The sequence below is a fragment of the Tachyglossus aculeatus genome, chromosome 20 (genome assembly GCF_015852505.1).
Source record: "Tachyglossus aculeatus isolate mTacAcu1 chromosome 20, mTacAcu1.pri, whole genome shotgun sequence".
NCBI classification, from domain to species: Eukaryota; Metazoa; Chordata; class Mammalia; order Monotremata; family Tachyglossidae; genus Tachyglossus; species Tachyglossus aculeatus.
Window position 1 is genome coordinate 416,735 of NC_052085.1, and position 22,725 is coordinate 439,459.

The following is a 22,725-nucleotide window of genomic DNA, read 5'->3' on the forward strand; positions in this document are numbered from 1 at the left end:
CTTCAAGCCGAAGGAAACCCAAGCCCCTTATGATTAAACAGGACTGTCAATGGCACATTTGCTGAGGTTCCTTTTAGAGGGGTCTGATTGTATTCCTGGTTGGAGCAGCCACATTGAGGCCTCTTTCCCTGGTTACCACCACTGCCACCGCAGAGTTACTTTTTCTGAAAAGGCAGAGATGTTCCTGACTCCCAGGGAGCAGGGCGGAAGCCAAGTCCCTAACACACCCTGGTGAAAAACCCATCGCTCATGGATGATTCCGAAGTTCTGAAGCCTGTGGTGCGTCGGTAGGCCCTGGAGTGGAGAGCCAGGCAAGAAAGCAGGGTATCAGAAACAGTGATGGACCTGTCTCCCAGACAGGCTCTGAGGGTGAGGACAATAGCTGAGCTCCTCAGCAGGATCAGTAACACTCTGAAAGCAGCTTGACTCCCGGGCTATTTTCTGCTGCAGATCAATGGCCTCTGCTACAGTGCCCACACCACCTCCCCAGTGCAGCCCCCTCGGTGGCTCACCCTCCCTGCTTCCCTTCCCCACTGCAGTCCCCCTTCCAACCCTTCCAAGGTGGGCAGAGCCCAACTCCCAACTTGATTAAACCAGCTCATGCCTCTCCCTGCTGTAGGGGAATAGCCAAAAGCCAAGAATGGATGGTCGATTTGTCGGCAGTGCTGGGGCAGGCAGGGCTAGGAACATCATCACTGCCAAGGTTTTTGCTTGCTGAGTGGAGAAGTGTGAACAAAGCAAAGGAAGAGCTGTCTGGGGCCTGGGCAGCCTCCATTGCAGCCTTTACCTGCATGGCAGCGTGGTCTAATGGATAAAGAACGGGCCTGGGAGTTAGAAGGTCATGGGGTCTAACCCCAGCTCTGCCACTTGTTTGCTGTGTGATCTTGGGCAAGTACCTTAACTTCTTTGGGGCCTCACTTACCTCATCCGTAAAATGGGGATAAGACTGTGAGCCCTATGTGGAATAGGCACGGTGTCCAGCCCGATTATCTTGTATCTATCCCACCACTTAGAACAGTGCCTGGCACATAGTAAGCATTTAACAAATACCATAATTATTATTCTCCTGGGGATGCATGTTCAATCCACACAAACTCCTTTGAAAAGCCCTTGCTGTGGTCCAATCCCCACCACTCACCGCCAAGGGGTTGTCTAGGAATGAACCCACAGTATCCTGGCCATATTTCCATTCCCAAACTTGGCTGGGGGATGGAATCGTTGTCAGAAGATGAGATTGCCGGGTGGGGTCGAGAGATGGGACTCGGGCTGCACATACAGGATGCACCCAGGCTCAGCTCCATACACCTGATATGAACCCTCAGGGAGATTCCGGGGTATCGATCAGCAGCTGAACTCAAGCAGCAGCCGACTGCCCAAAAAATCAACCGCTCTAGACGGAGCCTGTCAGGGTTAAGCCTGCCTGCTCCCCAAAGATGTCCTGGTTGCACATAACTACCTCTGCAGCAATCCAAAGGGAAGAAGCAGGCTTGGCACCCCACCTTAAAAACCCCCCACAAAAACTCACCCACAGCCCACTCTTGTTTAAGCAAACTTCTCGTGTTCAAGAATGTTTTAGGGCCATTTTGAATGTGATACTGAAACGGTTTTGGCACAATTTACGGAAACATTATAAATCCAGTCTCCTTGGGCCTGGACACCTGCCGGACATTGGAAAATGCCTGCCTTTCTGGAACCCAAGAAAAGTGCCAGCCCTGCCCCTCCTTGAACAACACTGTACACATTGCAGCTTGTATCTCAGTGTCTCTAAACACCAGGAACAATACTATGCTTGTTTCAAGTGGAAAGTAGTTACTTTCAATGAAAATGGTAGCTATATCTACACAGAACTGCATAAGATGTGGATGGTACAATACAGATGTTTCAGACTTGTGAGAATTTCAGATTTTTGAGAATCAGATTTAGGAAGTTGACTGTGTGACCAGTTTTCAGACTAAGAAGCAAGTTCTGTTGTTTCCTTAGGTTCCTTAATACAAGAAATTATTCTGAAAGATCAAGAAATAAACCTTTAAAAGTCATTGGTGCCTGGGAACCAAGGAGGAACTGCACCTTGTCCTCAACCAGGATCCCATTTCCCCTCCACGACCAGAAACTGTAGCCGACCTGGAAAATTGTCACCAAAGAAATCTAGGAAACCAAACCCAGTGCGTGTGCCAGACCCAGCTACCAGCCAGTGATTCCAAAGAGGGATATGCACGGTGAGGAGGAAGACTCTTTTTTGCTGAACAAAAAGCAACTGCCTTTTCTCTGGAGTCACCAACAGGCCGAGGAGGGATGGCCTGGGCCAGGACAGGGAGAGTGGGAGGTTTGCGTGCCCAAATCTCACTGCCTGATCACGGCTTCGACCATTTACTGCAGATTTTCCAGCCACTTATTCCGTGAGAATTGGGCCCCAACCCTCAACTGGAACACAAAGCACATTCTGGGACTAAACCAATTATGGGAAAGCTATTTCACTGCTTCCTCTCCTTGCAGTACTGTACTTAACACCTGTTTATATATGGGGCAAACAAACAGGAAGGAAATCATTAAATTTGGTGCAGAGCACCTGGTTAGCCCCAGGACCAGCCCAGGGAGTTTAGATCCCAAGCCAACGAAAAGACAGGCAGTTAAGGGCAGTTAGAGGATCACCCCTATTATGGCTATTTCATTCATTCAGTCGTATTTATTGAGCGCTTACTGTGTGTGAAGCACTGTATTAAGCGCTTGGGAAGTACAAGATGGCAACATACCCAACAACGGCTCACAGTCTTGAAGGGGGAGGCAGACAACAAAACAAAACATGTGGACAGGTGTCAAGTCATCAGAGCAAATAGAATTAATGCTAAATGCACATCATTAACAAAATAAATAGAAATATGTACAAGTAAAATAAATAGAGTAATAAATCTGTACAAACATATATACAGGTGCTGTGGGGAGGGGAAGGAGGTGGGGGGGGAATGGGGAAGGGGAGAGGAGAGAGGGCACTCAGTCTGGGAAGGCCTCTTGGAGGAGGTGAGCTCTCAGTAGGGCGTTGAAGGGAGGAAGAGAGCTAGCTTGGCGGATGTGTGGAGGGAGGGCATTCCAGGCCAGGGGAAGGACGTGGGCCTGGGGTCGATGGCGGGACAGGTGAGAACGAGGTACACTGAGGAGATTAGCAGCAGAGGAGCGGAGAGTGTGGGCTGGGCTGTAGAAGGACAGAAGGGAGGTGAGGTAGGAGGAGGCGAGGTGATGGAGAGCCTTGAAGCCGAGAGTGAGGAGTTTTTGCTTGATGCGTAGGTTGACAGGCAGCCACTGGAGATTATTTTTTTTGGAGATATCTGTCACCAACTCCCAAGGTGGGAACCAAGGAGCACCTCGGACTTCTAAATGAAACCGGATCTTGCTGGTTGAGCTACCAGAGACCTTGTGGGGGGGGAGGGGTGCGGAAGAAAATTATCCAGAGACAGAGTCGTTCGTTCTCCTGTGCTGATTACAGTTGCTCTTCCGGGGTCCGACACTTTTAATGCTGAGGATGCCAACTACTACTTTCTTTGCTTCTGAACTGCCCAGTAGAGTCATCCTTGTTCACATTCACAGTGCTACCAAACCTACCTGTTTGTCTCTCTCTCCCTGCTTACCCGGCCAATCATTCTGGTCTCCCAGAGCAGGCTGGGGCTCGATAAAAGCCAGACAGACAGGAGTCTGTCTCCCACGCTCCAGAGAGGAGTGATTGGCCCCAACTTAGCCTCTGGCTTGGGTCGTTGGGGGGGGGGGGGGGGGGGGGGGGGGGGGGGCTCTGGCCTGGAGCAGCGTGCAGACAGGGGAGGTGGAAACTGTGGCCTGGGCTGGAGTCGCCCATGAGGGAGTGGGTGGAGGCAGGTCAGGTCTGGAAACTCAAGGGGCCCCACCCACGGAGGGCCTGGGGCAGCTGCCCCACTACCCCTCCTTTGCCCTCCCCACCTTGAACCATTCCTGCTGAGCGTCTTTCTTCCTCCCAAACAATTCCTTCGGCAGAATCTCCTCCCCTATGGCGCGGCTCTCACCCCTTCCCTAATGATTTTGACACGGCTCTGGCATTTAGGGATTAGTTTTCCTAAATTAAAGAAGGAAGAACAAAAGCTTTCGCTCCCCCCGAGAGGCTTTCTGGAAGTATTAGTCGATGCTAGAGCCGAGCACGCAACGCACCCTTTCAGGCTTGGGAATGAGTTTCGGAGCAAGAGGCCTCCCTTGGACAAAGCCTTGGAAGCCTGAGTCATACATGTTAGTTTTTGCCTTATCCAAGAAGAAAGCAAATGGCTATGGGCACATCCACCTGGACCCGAGGGAGGAAAGATTCCCTTGGGTTCATTCAACCAATCATCAATCAATCAATTGTATTTATTGAGCGCTTACTGTATGCGCTTTGGAGAGTACGATATAACAGAGTTGGTGGAGACTTCTCTGCCAATGAGCTTCCAGTATAGAGGGGTACACAGACATTAATAGAAATAAATTATGGCTATGTACATAAGTTCTGTGGGGCTGAAGAAAGGGTGAATAAAGGGGCAAAACCAAGTGCAAGGGTGACACAGAAGGGAGTGGGGGAAGAATAAATGAGGACTTAGTCAGGGAAGGCTTCTTGGAGGAGATGTGCCTTCAATAAGGCTTTGAATGTGGGAATAAGGCTTACTGTAGTGTTCCCAGGGGTACAAGTCAATTGCCCAATCAACGGTATTGGCCGAGCGACTATTGTGTGCCGGGAGTGGGAATACCACGGAGTTAGAAGGCTCTATTCACAGGAGCTTAATATCTAACTGGGGAAGGGAGGCATTAAAGTAATTCACAGTCATGAGGAAGATGAGCAAGCCTCCATGGGCTCCTGTGGCCAGCAGTGGGAATGGTTTGTAGCCCAGGGCTGGGAGATGCCAGCCACAGGGACCCAACCTCCATGAATGATTAGACTGTGAACGAGCAATGGGGCTGGTCAGCCCCAGGAGAGACGAGAGGGTCAAAGTGGTGAGATCTGTGTCAATCAGTCAATCAGAACTCAGTGAAGCTTGGGGTGATAAGAGGGTTCCCATGACTTTTCGGAAAGCTCTTCCTTGGAACTATTTCCCTCAGACCACAGTCTGGCCGGGAAAATCCCCAAAATGACACTTTGGAGTTCACCTTACATTTCAGGATCCCCAGAAAGGCTCAGACCATGAGGACGATGACCCAGCCCCCAGCCCCGAGGAACCAACTTGGACCCGCGGTGGGGGTGGAGGGGAGGATAGCAGGCTGGCGGGAATGTAAGTGGAGTACGGGATGCGGTCGGCCATGTCCCTCCTTGCTCGGCCTATATAGGCGATGGCAGGTGATGTCCTGCTTTTTGGAAGGTCCGGCTGCTTGGGCATCTCCAGCCACAGTGTGGCTATGGGGCCGTACTGTGGGGCCCTTTTCAGCAGCAGCAGAGCCAAGCTCATCGTCTGATGGGTCCTTCATGCCCAGCCTAACCCAGGCTACTGGATATTCACCAGCAAAGAGGTACACATGGCAGTCAGCCTAGCAAAACTAGTTTGCAGTCTAGACAGCTAAAAGTCTGCGTGCATGCACGCACACACAAGCACACAATCTGCTTTGTCTGGAAGGTGTAGCAACAAAGTGAAATTCAGTGTTGCATGTTGCAACAGTCACCAGTGCACGAAGCAACGTTAGAGCACAACTCTGGGAGCAGGATGAGTTCTGGCTATCGGGATAGCCCTCTCCACAGCCCACAGGGAGATACCCATCGGCTTCCTCATCTTGACACGTTGGCACTAGGGCTCTTTTTGTTATGGTATTTGTTAAGTGCTTCCTGTGTGCCAGGCAGCGTGGCTCCATTTGGACCAGGGCAATGATTGTGCTGGTCAGAACTTTTCCAAGACCACAGCAAACTGCACGACAGGACACGGGCTTGATTAAAGCAAGAAGGGTTTTGGTCAGATGTGAGGAAGACTCTAGGGGTAAGAAGTTAAGATAGGGGATCACGAGAGGTTGAGGATTCAAGAAGCCAGGGCCAGTGGACCTGTTGGAAATCTGCATCTCGTCAACACAGCTGGTTCAGACAGCAAAAAGTACAGGGAGAAAAATGCCAACGGCTCAACTAGGAGCCAGGAAGAACTGCACCTCCTGCAGAGCTTTAAGCCACTGTCGACCCTGAAGTGTGAGATAAAGCTGAACCAAGTTGGGAGTTTGAGAGCTTTCCTCTTCGAATATTTCTCAGGGCAGTGGCAAGGTAACCCTCGATGGATTTCAATTCCATAGAATATTGTGTTTTCCATTTTCCAAAAGGCTAGGTTAAACCATTCTGTCGGTACTGTAGAAACAGAATTTTGACAGTCGCCAGTGGAGGCTCGCCCTGCCTTTATAAACAACAGCCGGTAAAAGTGAGTGCCCAGTGATGCAATGTTTTCATAGAGCAGGCTTGCAGGGAGACGTAAAAAGCCTACCAGCCCTTCAAACTTGTCACCAGCCTGCTAGAACATTTCAGTCTCCTCCCCTCGCACTTTCCTCCTGCTCTCCCCACCCAAGGCTCTTCCATTACAAGTAGATTCTGTCTTGAAGAATTCTGTCCCTCCCTCCCTCTGCCCAGTGACCCTGGACCGCTCCGAAAAACAGAAGCAGCAGTAGCAGCCGCTTCCACCATGCTTCGAGCTCTTCAGACAATGGGGGAAAGCACCAGACCGACACACAAGCTGAAAGCTGGAAGGGCTTTCGAGGTTCGGATTCTGGTCGACTGCCAATGCTGGAGGCCCCAGATACCATTCCTTCCCAGAGATAGACGGCACAGGCCTGGGCACCTCTAGCAGGCTGCAGAAAGCTTGCCTACAGGGAGGTGGATGTTAGGAGCATCATTTCAGCACTCAAGTAGCTGTGTGGTTGGAATTAATGACCAAATAAACCAGTGCTCTGAGACCCAGCTCGCCAAATACTTCCCGTCAATCCTGATGGGCTCCAGCACTGCTCCAGGGGCCTGGTGCTGGCCAAGTCTTCCGAAGAGGGATTGAGACTCTAATTAATTTACCTGTGGGAATCTTTTCTTGGCCACATCCTTCAGCTTGGGTGCAGAGTGCCCATTACATACCAGCCAGGCATGTTAACGGCCTCCACTGAAAATAATTACGCCATTATTTCACACTTGGCCGTGGACTGCATTTTCAGGGCGAGCAGACAAGTTTCATTGCCTGGATTGGATTCAGACCCCTGGCTGCTGCCTGAACACGATGATCTCCTCTTTGAAGAGTGCTCGGGGCGTATTGTCCAACTTGGTGGCTAAACCTCAGAGTACAAAACCCTTTCTGCCCCAGCTGACCCCCAGGCCAGAATCACGGATCCCAAGCTGTGCTCAGACACTGCTCGGAGATGCTGGTCAATCACCCAGAAATGGTCTTTTTGGGTAAAATCTTAAGGAGAGCTAGGTGAAATGGGGAGCACCGAGAAATTACAAAATCCATGTCTGCCCAATGCACCAATGAGAGTCCCACACAAAACATGAGAGGCAGCAGAGGGTGGCCGAGTGGTCCAGTTCCCAAGATGCTGACCCAGGGGGAACTCCAGGGAACGGGGTGGAAATGTGAGTGGTGCCAAGGGTCAGGTCTGTAAGGGCTGCCTAAATTTAGAGGGTGGGGCAAAGGGAGGAAGGAAAGGTTTATTAGCTGGCATCACAGCTCACCCCCAACCACTAGAGAAGGGAAGTTAATCAATCAATGATACTTACTGAGCATTTACTGTGTGCAGAGCACTGTTCTGAATGCTTAAGTCAGTTGTCCACCTACCCACGAACCACTGGCCTGATTGCCTCAAGAGTACAGAAGCCTTGGAAGAAAACTGAGGAGTAATGGTTTTTCTACATAGTGTAGAATGCTTAGTTGTATTGACATGCTTTGGTTGGTTCATCTCTACTAGTCATTATTTTAAAAAGAAGGGTCAGAAGGGGCCCACACAGGCAGTTGTAGCAACATTTTCTTCAAAAATGACCGCTACAGGCCACAGTACACCCAGGAAAGCTGTTCTGAAATGAATATGGCTTTGGTGTTGGCAACTGAACTTGGTTCCAGAACCTCAGTATAATTTTGTCTTGTCATTTGATATTAAAGACAGCACATAAGTGATGCTTATGCAACAGCTCAAGGGACTGCAGTGACACATTGTGGGAGGGGTCCAGGTCCCTCAAAGATCTAATAAACTGATTAGCACTACAACTAAGTAGACCTTCAGTATCAACGCTTGATGCCACGCTGTTATCACAATCTGTAGGAATTTTTCATAACAAACAAGGGGGCCTTCTTGAGTTGCTCTTCTACCGTTTTTGTCTTTTGAGGCATCACAGGGCAGGGTACTGTTTAGGTAGCATAATTCTACTGTTGCGGAAGAATCTCTGGTGAATGTCAGGTTTCCCAGGTTTGCTTATTTCCTTCACACTCGCTGTCCTTATAGAAAGAGAGAAAGAAGTGTGAAGGGAGACAAACACCCACACATGCTCAGGTCTCTTACAGCACGCGGGTTGTATTCCTGAAGAAACCCACATTGATGGTAACTTGTGCTACAGTGCACGGGCCTTGATTGGTGCTGTGCATATGTGCACAACCTTCTCTTCCAACATCACAAACATGTTCTAGCAAGACAGACCCACATTGCTGAAAGAGGGTTCCCTAATTCCCTAACAACAGTCAATCCAAAATGCACAGTAAACGCACACTTTATGGAAGAATGCGTATGTGCGTATGAATACACACAGTAAATACGTATTTCACAGTCAGTATAGGCATCCTTGAAAACAAAGGATAGGAGAAAGAGCTACACTTTCATTATTTTTGAAGATGATGCCACTGAACGATCCTATCTAAATCCATAGAGGTATACACACAACTGTTATTACACACACGCACACACACCACCCACAGTCATTCCTGCTACAAGTGATAGTTGCGTTCCTGAAAGCCCCTACCTTAAAAAAGATCATGTTGTGTCAACCACTATTTCAGTGGTAAACAAGAGAAAGACGGTTTCAACACAACTGACAATACACACAGTTGGTTAGCAATTGGCGGCTTCTGCTGCTCAAGTTTACTTAAGGCGCCTGCATTGTTTCTGAATCAGAAACACTACAGAAATTTATTATCATTTTAAAATAACTAATCTTTTATTGTTTAAAGTTTACTGTTTCCATTGGACATATGGTAACAGAGAACTTTAAACACTGACAATCAGTCAAGTCCTCCATACAATGTGAAAGAACTGATAGTTTCTAATTCAGAAACACAATGCATCGGATAAGTCTGAAGTCACTGCCCTGTTATGACCCTGTCTCCCTGCTTCTTCCATCGCACTCTATCCAGCTTGCGTGCTAAGAGGTTGCATTACATCAGGAATGACTGGCTAAGGCGAGAAAGAACATGCGGAGAGAGAGCTTGCATGAATATACTTCTCTTACAAGTGCATTAAACAATGCCAGTCATTTAATATGGCGGTGAGAAAGAACATGTGGAGAGCCTACATCAACATACTTATTTTACAGAGCATTAAACAATGCCAACCATTCAATATGGCAGTGCCCGCAAAAAGACAAACCATGACCAGGTGCCAACTATTAACCCGCACAACAGAGTCCAAATATGCTGAACTGGGAGGCAAGGTCAGTATTGCCAAGCCTTGCCTAGCTATTCTTCTTGTCTATCTTTAAACGGGGGCGTGCATTATCTCCGTGACTGGGGTGGTACCGATAAAGACTCAGCCCAGGAGACACTTTGGTACCTGCAAGGATTGGGAAAGAAGAGGAGCGGACTCGGGGGCAGAAAGCCTAGGGCCCTTTCTGAGTCCTAGCAGCCTCTTAGGGTGAGGCCTGACGAACTGGCCATGTGAGATGGAGGTCATGGAGAGGAGGAGACACGGCAAAGGGGAAACAACAGGGAAGAGTGGAGGATGACCAGGGTGGAAAGAGCACATACTGGAGAATCAGAGGACATGCATTCTACTCCCCACTGCAACTTTTCTGCTGTGTGACCTTGGGCAAATCAGTCAGCCCCAGGAGTGCCAGTGAGGACTCCTGAGGCAGGCTTCTAACTGAGGGGAGTCCTTGGTCAGTAGCAGCAGCCCCTTTGGGGCATCAGACTGTTTATACGGTCAGTTTGGCTGGAGATTGGGTCTTCACAGTGCCCTCTATCTAGGGTGCGGTGGCAGAATTCTTCTGCCAACATTCACCCTCCTGGATACGTGCTCCATGGTGAGGAAGAAATGGTTGTGTGTGAGCTAGCGGAGGTGGACATGGAGAGTCCCAGAGTGTGACTTTTCCTTAGTGCACATTCCGTGTGAGCGTGGCCGCCGTGCACAGTCTGTGTGAGTGCGGCCCCTGTGCTCTGGTACTGGGCATGCTATTCCACACTCAAATACCAAACATGGTTTCAGCCAACTCCTTACCCTCAAAAGAGGAGCTGCAATGCTGGGGGCACATCCCCTCCAGGGCTTCTTGGGTTCCCTTCCAGACATTCAGCCCTGCCTTCCACAGTCCTTTCCCTCCGGTCTCTGGCCTGGTCTTGGAGGGGACTTATGCCGACAAAGCTAGGCTCCCCTCAGCGATGGCCCCAGAGCCCATGACAGCCCTCTGTGCTACTCAAGGCTCCCATTTTATGTACCTAGTTCTCCTCTGAACCTCCTCTCCAGGAACCCCTTCTTAACTAATCATTGAAGAAAGCAGAAGCCAGAGGCTAGTTCCACTCTTCCTGCTGAAGTTCTCCATCTTCCCTAGGCACTGCTCCAGGTGGCCCCAAATGGGCCCTGGGCCTCCAAATCCAGGATGGCCAGCCCACGGTTCTCAGTCCAACTATTGCTGTGGACCCACTGGGTGTAGCTCAGCCCCCTTTAGATCAAATGAGGTGTGTTTAGACTGCTTCAGGGAGGAATCTCTTGCGTGTTCTTGAAGACCTGACATGCGAGAACTTGTGGTAGGCTTTGCCAATATGTGACAAAGTCATTTAACTTCTCTGTGTCTCAGCTACCTCATCTGTAAAATGGGGCTTAGGACTGCGAGCCCCATGTGGGACAGGGACTATGTCCAACCTGACTTTCTTGTACCTACCCCAGCACTTAGTACACTGCCTGGCACAGAGTAAGCACTTAACAAATACCATTAAAAACAAAACAAAAAACCACATAGACTTCTCCTTGGGTGAGAGGGTCTTCAATCGATTGTATTCTTTGAGTGCTTACTGTGTGCAGAGCATTGTATTAAGCACTTGGAGGAGTAGAATATAACAGAATTGGCAGACACGTTCCCTGTCCACAATGAGCTTAGAGACTTGAAGATGAGCTTACAGCCCAGTGGAGTCTTCAGGAGAACATCAGCTGCAGGCGGGAAGTGTTGTGGGAAGGGAAGACCTGAGGCTATTCCCCCGGGTGTTCTAATACAAGCCAACACCCAGCCATGTTTCCCATCCACGAGAGAGACCCATGTACCCACCATAAGGAGGGGGTGGGAGGCAGAGTGGGGGCACAGTCTGAGAGACACTGAGAGACAGCAAAAGCGATGAGGAACCCCTGCAGCGGGTCAGGTCATGTCTACCCCGCGGAGCACAGCCCCCTGGAAGGTGAAAGCAGGAGGCTGCCCCTTCTGCACCTGGCATTGCGCCGAGAGGCCTGGCAAGAGGCCAGCGCACAGGCAGAGTCGGGTTTCGCCCATGCAGAGAGAGATCTGTCGGGAAGGTTGGGGGGGTTGATTTCCCATTGCTTGGGATGGCAGATTTGCATATTCTGTGCAGCTGGAGTTAGTCAGCGGCAGGGCGGCGGGCAGTGGGTGGTGGGCGGGGGTGCAGGAAGTGACTAACATGGGGCATAACCAGCTCTGCTGGGCTGGGATCTGAGGGCAGAGCTTCCCCCCAGAGAAGGGTCAGAGGGAGGCAGGGCCCGCCCGCTTCCCTCCCGGCCGTCAAGCTGCCGGCTAACTCGGGAGCCCCTGCCCCTCACACCGTTTTTCCCTCCAAGAGAGGCTTTGGCTGAACCAACCCTGGCAGATTCAGGTTGCCTGGTCACTGAGCAGGGATGGCTCAGGCTGAGAATTCTGGGTCGGCTTTGCACATTCTGTACAGCAAAGCGCCCACGACACCTCCGGCCAGGACAGGGTCATCTCAAGCAGCCAGATGATGGGGGGAAGCCTAGGTTTTCTTCCACCTTGGCCGGAAGGCAGAAGGGGTGATGGGGTGGCAAGGCCGTCCAGTCTCCTTCTCTTGGGCATGGTGGTCTCAGTGGGCTGCACTGAAGGATCAAGCATCCGTGACGGCCCACCTAAAGCAGGACATGTGGCAATGTTAGCCCAGGCCCCCGCCCTCGTCCACACACTTTCAGGGAGAGTTGATGAAGATGTGAGTGGGGGGCAGGGGCAGAATGGGATGAAACTATCTGAGAACCACTGGTGAGAACAAATGCATTTCTGATAAATTTACTTAACTGGAAAAGGGGAGAGTGAGGGTTTCCCTTTCTGAGTTTAATTATGGTGGGAGAAACCAAGAATTTTTGTTTCATTTTTCCTTAAAAGCTCCCACTTGATACTGAAAAATAGTTCTCAATCTTTCAAGCCATGCCCTGACTGGAGGGAGATTTACCCAAGGCAGAGCCCACCGAAAAGCAGGCACTGGCAGACCAAGTTAGTCTGACAGCTTCAACTCTGTGCTGTGGGTTCAGGTTCTTGGAGATGGGCTGTTAATTAATACTAAATTCCTCCCCCCCCCCCCCCACTTCTATCAGGTTGTGGCTCTCCCTTCTCCTCCCTTCCCACTTCCTCTCCTCCCTTCCCTTGCCATAAAAGAGCAAGTGGAATAAAGCGCGGGAGCTGCCTCCAGAGCCAATGGGAAGGAAACAGCTCTGGAGGGTCTAGAATGCATTCATTCCTTCCAACTCCCAAGAAGGACTCTGTGCTGGTCAGGAGCCCAAGGGCCAAGAGTGATTTCCACAGCTCAGCTCTGCCCAGAGGCCTCACAGCTTGACTCTGGAAAAGCAAGGTTCAGACACTCCAAGTGATTTTGGATGATTTGGGTTCTGGGGGTCTCAAACAGCGCAATGGCACCAATTCCTTGACTATCCAATTCCTAATTAAAACAAAAACACCACAGCCGAAACTGTTGTACTTACTGCTTGTTTCCCTAAGACCTTTCTGGCTTCATAATGTTTATCCTTTTTCCCCAGAGCTCCTAATACCCGATACCCAGAGTTGCTGTTTCTCTGGGGTCAGCGCTGGTTTATTCCCTGATCTTTATGAAATTGGACCTGCCGTACCTAGGTGGGAGGAGGGGAGAAGACCTTCTTCCCGAAGCACTGCTCGACCCCAACTGCGCACTGCTCACAATCCTCCACCCGCTCCCCAGGTTCCTCCGCATCATGCCAAAGCCCTTCACAACTGGCTTCGAGGCTCTCCTTCAACTCACCCTACTTCACCTGTCTGCTCTTCACCCACTGTTGCCCAGCTTGCTCTCTTCACTGTTCCCAAGCTCACCTTCTAACTATACTTCACTCTTGCCTCTCCCACCTCCATCCCCTCACTCACACGTGCCCCTGGCCTGGAACTCCCTCCCTCCTCAAATCCAACAGACCACAGCTCTTTCCATATTCAAAACTCTCATAAAATCCCACCTCCTCCAATAAGCCTTTCCCAATTCTCAAAGCCCTGGGCTGGAAAAACCCATTAGCCATCTCTAGCACTTATGAACTTATTTATATCCACCTTCAGCAATTCTGTATATTTCCTCAACTGCTCATTTATTACAACTGCAGTTAAACGTGTGTGTGTGGTATTAATAAGAACCTGTGGCAGGTCAGCTGAGTTCAGAGAAGCAGCGTGGCTCAGTGGACAGAGCACAGGCTTTGGAGTCAGAAGTCGTGGTTTTGAATCCCAGCTCCGCCATATGTCTGCTGTGTGACCTTGGGCAAGTTACTTAACTTCTCGGTTATCTCATCTGTAAAAATGGGGACGATGACTGTGAGCCCCACGCGGGACAACCTGATCACCTTGTATCCCCCCAGTGCTTAGAACAGTGCTTTGCACATAGTAAGCACTTAACAAATGCCATTATTATTATTATTATTATTAATTTACTAAATATATTTACTTGTGGAGAGGGAGAGAGGTTATTACCTATTGAATCCTTGTTCTTCCTCCAATTTCTTCTATTTGTACATCATTCATGTCCACGTCTCTCCCCTTAGCCCCTGAGGTTAGTAACTGTGCCTTTTGTCTCTAGTGAACTCTCTGCACTTGACATAAAGACACATAATATCAAGAACGAGTGTGACTATGCAGGGCTTAAGATGTGCTCTGGCCAGATCTTTGTCCCTGTCCAAACTCCTTGACGGGGCCTCATACGACTACTACCTTCACTTTCTCTCCACCACCTGTGTCCTTGACCTATTGCAGTCTAGTTTCTGGTCCCTTTACTCTTCTGGGACTGTTTTCTCCAAAGTCAGCAACAACCTCCCCTTAGCCAAGTCCAACATCTTGAAACTCTGTTTTGGGTCCCCTATTCTTTTCGCTCTACTGTCTTTTGGGGATTTCCTCGGCTCACATGGCTTCAGCCACCACCTCTCTGGAGATGACTCCCAAATCTACCTTACTAGCCCCAATCTCTCACATGCTTTACAATCTCAGACTTCCTCCTGCCTCTGGATAGCTCCACTTGCATGCCCCACTGGGCACCTCAGACTCAACCTACTAAAACTGAACTCTTCAGCTTCCCTGCTAAATAATAGTAATACTACTAATAATGATGATAATACTAACAATTGTGGGATTTGTTAAGCGCCTACTACATGCCAAGCACTGTACTAAGCACTTGGATACATACACAATGTTCAGGTCCCACAAGGGGCTCACAGTCTAAGTAGGAAGGAGAACAGGTACTGAATGCCCATTTTGCAGATGAAGGGAAGTGAGGTGACTTGCTCTAGGTCACAGAGCAGGTAAGTGGTGGAGCCGGAATTAGAACCCAGATCCTCTTAGCATCAGGCCCATGCTCTTTCCACTAGGCCATGCTGCTTCCCATCGCCAAACTTTCCCACTGCCGTCACCACCACCGATCCTCCCTGACCCAGAGGCTCATGACCTTGGTGTCATCCTTGACTCTTCCCTGTCTTTCACCCCTCACATTCGGTCAGCCACTAAATCCTATCAGCCTACTCAAACATTTCCTGGATCCACCCCTCCCGCTCCACCCTTACAACCACCTCCTTGGTCCGAGGCCCCGTCATCGCTTGGCTGTGTTACTGTATCAGCCTCCTCCCTGAAAGCCCCCTACCTCCAGCCATGTGGTCCCCTAAGCCATCCTTACCACTCATGGGTACAACATCCTATTGGCATACTTTTGTTTCCATTATTTCAATTTCTACTCTTACTCTTACCTAGGCCATATTTGCAATTTCTGCCTCCCCCATTAGACTGCCAGCTCCCTGAGGACAGGGATCATCTCTTTTATTGTGTTTCCCTAGTATCCAGTACAGCATCCTGCACCCAGTGGGTACCCCAAAAATCCTGCCCCTGAGGATGGAGAAGAAACTGGAAGAAATGCATACTGACCCCCGCTCTGAAGTTTGAGTTGCCTCAGTTTTATGACTGACATCCGTTCAAGAGACTTTATTTTATATTCCACGGAAATACCCAAGTAAAATACCGTGCACAGCTACCAAATCCCAACCTCATTAAGTACAATAACAAGTGTTAGTGCCTGGGCATGAGTAGTTTCCCCAGCCCCTGAATGGGCTGGTTCTTTACTTCCTTTCTCTAGATTTGACCCAGAATTCCCACTAGCTGAGCTCTTCCCACATGGCCGGGCAGCAGGAAGACTCTACAGTTCAAGTTACAGCTTGCGCTGCTCCCCACACCTACGTGTCAGCAAGGCAGCACCGGATAAAGGAGGGAGGAAGGGTCATGCTGCCCAGGGAACCAGGACCTGAGACTCAGGAAGGGAAACTTCTCTGTTTCAAAACGGCCGGTGGATCTGGAGAATCGAGGATGAGTCTTCATGCAAATGGACAGGCTGCCCGAGTCAATCTGAAAGAGATTTCTCAAGTATACAAATAACACTCTCCTTGAGAAATCCATTGAGTTTTCAATGTAACCCTGAGAGTCTTTTCATTTGCATGAAGACCCACCCTTGGTCCTTTGCGGAGGGACAATGGCCAAGACCATGGATCCCTCACACGCACCCAAAGGTAAATTTCATCATCAGGGCTATCACATCTGGTACAAGGAACTAAAAATGAAGCATTATCTATATAGCAAGAGAAATATTAAACTTTAGCAATAGAGCTACCACATGGCTTTTCAAAAAAATCACAAAGTATACCGGCTGTTGTCCTGGATTTCCAATTCACAGCCACAATTTTCAATAAATCTACTGAGATCTAAAATTCCAGTGATTTGATAGGGTCTTTGCAGTCCTTGTTACTTTGAAAAATCCAAACTCTAGGGGAACATTCCAGAATGAGCCTGTGTTTGGGATAAGTAACGAGGAGTGTTTTCTTGCCAGACAAGATTCAGTTTGCAAAATGGTAGTGAGTTCTGGAAATTCAGGTTTCCCTCCTGCATACACCTCCATTTCAAGCAAAGCATTAGGAAACGTTCTGACCCTGGCCCTGCCCGGGGCCTCTGCCCTGACCCCTGCCCCACCCATGAGCTTTGTGTGGGTCCTTGGCCCCAGACGCCCCGGGATCCTCCCCATCATGACCTCCCATCTGCCCCGCCCCCTCGGTACACACCATCACCATGGGATCAGTGCTTGGCACATAGTAAGTGCTTAACAAATACCATCATCATCATCAACAACTTATCCTGAGGACTCTGGCTCCCACTTTGGGCTGATTCCTTGCAGAACCTCAAGGAACAGCAATGGTGCCTTTCCCCTTGTTGATAATTTCCTAACCAGGTAGCTGAAATGAGCAAAGGACAAGAGAGGGGCATTAGACGATCCAAAAGCACGGAGCTTTAGAGTTCCAGAGGCCAGTGAGTGGACCCCAGAAATGGATGGAGAGTCAGAAACACAAGCTCACCACCATGGAAGACCGGGGCAGTGCTTCAGCTGTGGCCCTTAGGGAGGGCCAAGATTCCCAGACACACAGTTCGACTACTCTTTCTCCTGGGCCCACAACTAGGCCTGACATTTTAGGCTCAAGAGCCCAGCTCAGACTGCATCTCTCACTCCCCCTACACCGCTCCCTTTCTTCCTCACAGGCTTTTTGTTCTTCACTCTGTACCGAATCGGGGGAAGGGGATTGATGCTGGAGGGTGGTGTGCTCATGCGTGTGCGCGCGCGCACATACACACACTCTCCTCTCCGTGTGCCAGCCTCCTTTTTGTCTCCTGGTGCCCAGATGAACAGTGACCCTCTGAGAATAGGAGACAGAAACTGAAGAGGCAGGGACCGATATGACTGCTATTGCCTCACCCCAATGCAAACATGCCCCACGGCCCCCGGACCACCACCAATGGAGCAGGGCAGAGCCCCGCCGAGAATGACAACTGACATCTGCTACGACACACTCTTGTCTCTGCCAGTACCCGGAACCAGGCAGGGTCCCCTGTAACCCCCCTAATCAGAACAGTTCCCATGGCCCCCAGTCAGGCTACCAACATGTTACCACTCTTCCTCATCACTGCAGTCAGAAACCCAACCACCCTGGCCAGACCAAACGCAGACACCCCCAATGTAAACACAGGCTAAGTCACTATAGATACTGTAGCTAAAGACCTCGTAAAATATTTCTCAAGCACTTAGTACAGTGGTCTACACACAATAAATTCCATTGATTTATTCAAATTCAAAGAAGCTGTCCCATCTCCCCTTGCCCCAGAGGAAAGAGAAGTAGTGTGGTCTAGTGGATAAAGCATGGGCCCAGAAGCCACAATGACCTGGGTTCTAACCCCAGCTCCGCCACTTGTCTGCTAGGTGAACTTGGGCAAGTCACTAACTTCTCAGTACCTCAGTTACCTCATCTGCAAAATGGGGACTAAGACTGTGAGCCCCATGTGGACCTGGACTGTGTCCAAATTGATTAGCTTTCATCTACTCCAGTGCTTAGAACAGTGTCTGACACATGGCAAGCGGTTAATAAATATCATTTAAAAAAAAACAAAAAAACCCAACACCCAAAAACTCCCCCAGAAACCAAGGTGTTATTACTCATGGGAGAAAGCAATCAGCATACTTAATGGGACTTCCCAGGACTCTTCTATCTCTAAATATACAGGACTGTTCCCAGCTCCTACCTCCTTTGTCAGCAAAAGGACAAAGAGAGAAGAGGAGGAGGGAAGAGAAGGAGGCCTACGTCACACTACTTGCCAATTTGGTAGCAACAGTAGTAGCAGCATTTAGTGAATGCCCACTCGGGTAGTGCACCAGGGGAAAAATAGAATAAAGAAGTAACAGGTTCGCTGTCCACAGGATCTTACACTTTAATGGGAGTTTCACTGGAAAAATGAGTGTACATGAGCACTAAGAACGGTGTAAATAAGTACCTACGGGCTAGAGCTGGCTGCAGAGTGCTGAGAAACAAATGGAGGAAAGCTCACTGGAGGTGGTGGGATTCCCACTGGAGCACTATTCTGACTCAGGGTCCGAAGTACCATGAATGCAGGCAGAGGTGGAAGAGCATGCTCAGAGTCCAGGGTCTAAGGGAGGCGGCCTGGGTCAAACAGTATCTAAACAAGTCATTTTGGGGGCCATTTGGTGGCCCTGGGCAGGAGCCTTGAGAGAAGAATGATGTTTGTCCAATATGTGGAGACTTTCATTAGGGGAAAATGAAGGTTTAAAGACCAAAGCAGAAAACAGGGATCAAAAGAAGGTATGGTTGATCGGAGCGGAGATAGAGAGCAAGAACTGCAGTAGGAGAGCTGTGGCAAAGAGGAGGAGAGTCCAAATTGGAAGGGGCAGCAAGGGAGAGTCAGCAGTGGGAAGTGGGTGAAGCAGTTCCTCCTGGCGGGGCTCCAGGTGGACTGGGAAAGGGGAAAGAAGGTGGCCAAGGAGCCAGCGAGTGGAGCCCATGATCTAGGTAGAACGGGTCTGTCAGTCAATCGACAAGTCGTTACTGAGAACCCACCAAATGCTCCACACTAAGCATGTGAATAAATATGATTCAATACAACCCCAGCGGTAAAGAAAGGAAGGGGGCCGGGGGAGGTATTTAACCACGGGAAGCATCATGGTGAAGGTGTCCTGTGAGGGGTGGTTGGTTGTGCCAGCCGACCACCAGCAGACTCTCACTTGCCTCTTCTCCAACTACATGTGGCCTTAAGGTCTCTGTGCCTCTCAAACGGGCTTCCTCTTAAACGGGCTCAATTCTCCCACCTCCGTCCCACACTTCAAGCCGTGTTCCTCGCCTGGCACAATCTCCCACCTTAGCATCTCCAAAGCCCATCTATCCCTCCTCCAAACTCTTCTAAAAATTCCTCAGGGTCTCCACTGGCTGATCTCGTCAATACCTCTGCCAGGCCGCACCCTCAGCCACTTCTGCACTCTTGTCTCCTCTTCGGTTTTCATCTATTATTTGTTCATTCACCCACTTACCCTTGCTATTTGATCTGTGCCCCAAAAACCTTAGTTATGGTACATTCATCATCTAGGAAAGCCAGTCTGTTTCCTGTACTTCCTTGTCCATTCCCGGGGCTCCTAGCAGCGTCCTACGCAGTGGACTCCCCAGTGAGTCAACTGCTCGGCAGAGAAGACACTGCACAAGGTTCTGCCCAACATTTTCCACAACAGGAAGCCAACCCAGGCCCCAGGGGACACACAGCTGCTTATGAACAATTCCTGGGAAGGCCGGTATGGCACACCTGTCTTTAATTCCTCCCACCAGAGAAGACACTGATGCTTGTACAGTGCTATACAGTGCAGAGATACCATTAGTTAAGTCTACTACCATAAGTCACTGGAGAGCCCAGCAAGTCCAAGGGTGTGGGAAGGCTTCATAAGGGAGGTGGAAGGGGTCACAGTCTCAGCTTTGCCTTTGTAGGGAGAGCATTCTGCCAGGGAAGAGGTATGTGCCTGGTTTTGTCTTTGTAGGGACAGCATTCTGCCAGGGAAGAGGTGTGTGCCCCCTACACTTTCTATCTTAGGTCAGGAAAAAAAATCTATTATATAGTATTAAGAAATTAAAATGGATTAAATAAGACATCACTCTAAACTTAGTAAACAGTTGATTCAAAGCTGAACACTCAACAGCGTCAATTATGAAAGAAACATAACATCACGCCCAGAATTTTGGGTTTGCTCCCAAAGGCTCGGCCTGAGTGCATGGCAGTAGGGGAGTGTTCACTGATGTGTAAATGGGCATGTCGGGATTTGGTTGAGTCCACTCATCCATGAGAGCAAACATACCAGGTTCCAACAAGGACGTCGGCTTTCCCTGGACCACATAAAGTGGATCGAATCCCAAAGGGTCTCACTGTGTGTGCTGGGGTGAGAACGGGGCAGAGATTGGGAGGAGGTGGGGTCAGGCTTCCAAGAGGGACCAGGCAGAGATGTGCCATTTTGGGTCTTTCAACCCCAACTGGAATCACTCAGGTCTGGTCAGAGGGCTGGAGTGAGTGTTGCTGCTGGGAGTCCAGCTCACAATGCTGCGGAGACCATCACCCCCAAGGAGTGGGCACCAACGTTTGTAATGAGCTTACAGAGAACAAAAATAAAGATGGCGTGAAGTGAAAGGGAAAGGTTGGCCTTTAGTGAGACAAGACTGACAAGAGCTTTCAGAGTCAAATAATAACAGAAGGAAACTTTGCTACTACCAAAGAAAGTTATGTGAACCTAGGAAATACTCAAATGTAGGGAAACAATTACTAGTGCAAAATAGCTGGGGCAAAAACTACCTGGGCCCTGACTTCTTAAAGAACTTTTCCCAATAAAACAAAACAAAACAAAACAAACAAACAAAAAACCAGAATCCAAGCCTGCTGATCATTAGAAGTCACTCATTTCATAAAGTGACAATTCATCTTCTCTTTTTTAGGGGAAAAGAAAAATACCAATGTGAAATCCTGGGAATGCTTGCTTGGCAAAAGTGACGCATGAAGGTGATCTTTACTGGATTATTTTTCATAATCAAATGATTAAAGCTTTAACGTTCTTGAGAAGTTACATTATGTACTGGGTTGGAGTATTTTCATTAGAACATTCTGAAACTTGGGGTTCTTAAAGTCAGACTGCTCCATTTATTTTTGGGCTCAGGGCTGTGTTCCCATCTTCTCTATGTCTGAACTGGGTGTGGACCAAAGCCAGCTTCCAGGAAAGTTAGATCACAGTCACTCTCAGACCATGATAAAAAAATAAAATCAAGACATCCCCCAGCACCACATTACTGTAATAATAATAATAATAATAATAATAATAATAATAATAATAGTATTTGTTAAGCACTTATACTATGTGCCAAGCACTCTTCTAAGTGCTGGGGTAGATACAAGGTAATCAGGTTGTCCCAATGTGGGGCTCACAGCCTTCATCCCCATTTAACAGGTGAAGTAACAGGCACAGAGAAGTTAAGTGGTTTCTCCAAGGTCACACAGCAGACAAGTGGCAGAGCAGGGATTAGAATCTATGTCCTCTGACTCCCAAGCCTGTGCTCTTTCCATGAAGCCCGCTGCTTCTCTTAAAGAGTGTTCTTTAAGGAACATGGACACTTCAGAGGAGCAAAATTTTATTTCTCACACTAGAGAAGCAGCGTGGAGTCAGAGGTCATGGGTTCAAATCCCAGCTCTGCCAATTTTCAGCTGTGTCACTTTGGGCAAGTCACTTCACTTCTCTGGGCCTGTTACCTCATCTGTAAAATGGGGATTAAGACTGTGAGCCCCCCCAGGACAACCTGATCACCTTGTAACCTCCCCAGCACTTAGAACAGTGCTTTGCACATAGTAAGCACTTAATAAATGCCATTATTATTATTATTAATCAGCTCTCTGAGAAGCATGGGCACAGTTGCCAGGTGAAACCAGCGTGGCTCAGTGGGGAGAAGCAGCGTGGCTCAGTGGAAAGAGCCCAGGCTTTGGAGTCAAAGGTCATGGGTTCAAATCCTGGCTCCACCACTTAAGTGGGTAAGTCACTTAACTTCTCTGTGCCTCAGTTACCTCATCCATAAAATGGGGATGAAGACTGTGAGCCCCCGTGGGATAACCCGATCACACTGTACCCTCCCCAGTGCTTAGAACAGTGCTTGGCACATAGTAAGCGCTTAATAAATGTCATTATTATTATTATTATTAATGGGAAGCAGTGTAGCATAGTGGATAGAGCATGGGCCTGTATGTCAGAAGGACCTGGGTTTTAGTCCTAGTTCCGCAGCTTGTCTGCTGTGTGACCTTGGGCAAGTTATTTAACTCCTCTGTGCCTCATTTACCTTATTTACAAGATGGGGCTTAAGTGTGAGCCCAATGTGGGGCATGGACTGTGTCCAACCTGATTAGCATTTACCTACTCCAGTGCTTAGAACGGTTCCAGGCACACAGCAAGCGCTTAACAAATACCATTAAAAAAAAAAATGGGTCCTCAATTAAAGACCACATGTGGATTCCTCCTTTGCTACCTTTCGCACACCGCCAAATCATCATCATCATCATCATCATCAATCGTATTTATTGAGCGCTTACTATGTGCAGAGCACTGTACTAAGCGCTTGGGAAGTACAAATTGGCAACATATAGAGACAGTCCCTACCCAACAGTGGGCTCACAGTCTAAAAGGGGGAGACAGAGATCAAAACCAAACATACTAACAAAATAAA

The 22,725-nt window shown here is 49.1% G+C and overlaps 1 protein-coding gene across 1 annotated transcript in view; it reads right to left on the reverse strand.

Annotated features, from left to right (window-relative positions):
* The window catches only part of CRYL1 (crystallin lambda 1), a 57,365-nt gene that overhangs the window by 21,416 nt on the left and 13,224 nt on the right, over positions 1 to 22,725 (reverse strand). The gene's annotated exons all lie outside the window — the stretch shown is intronic.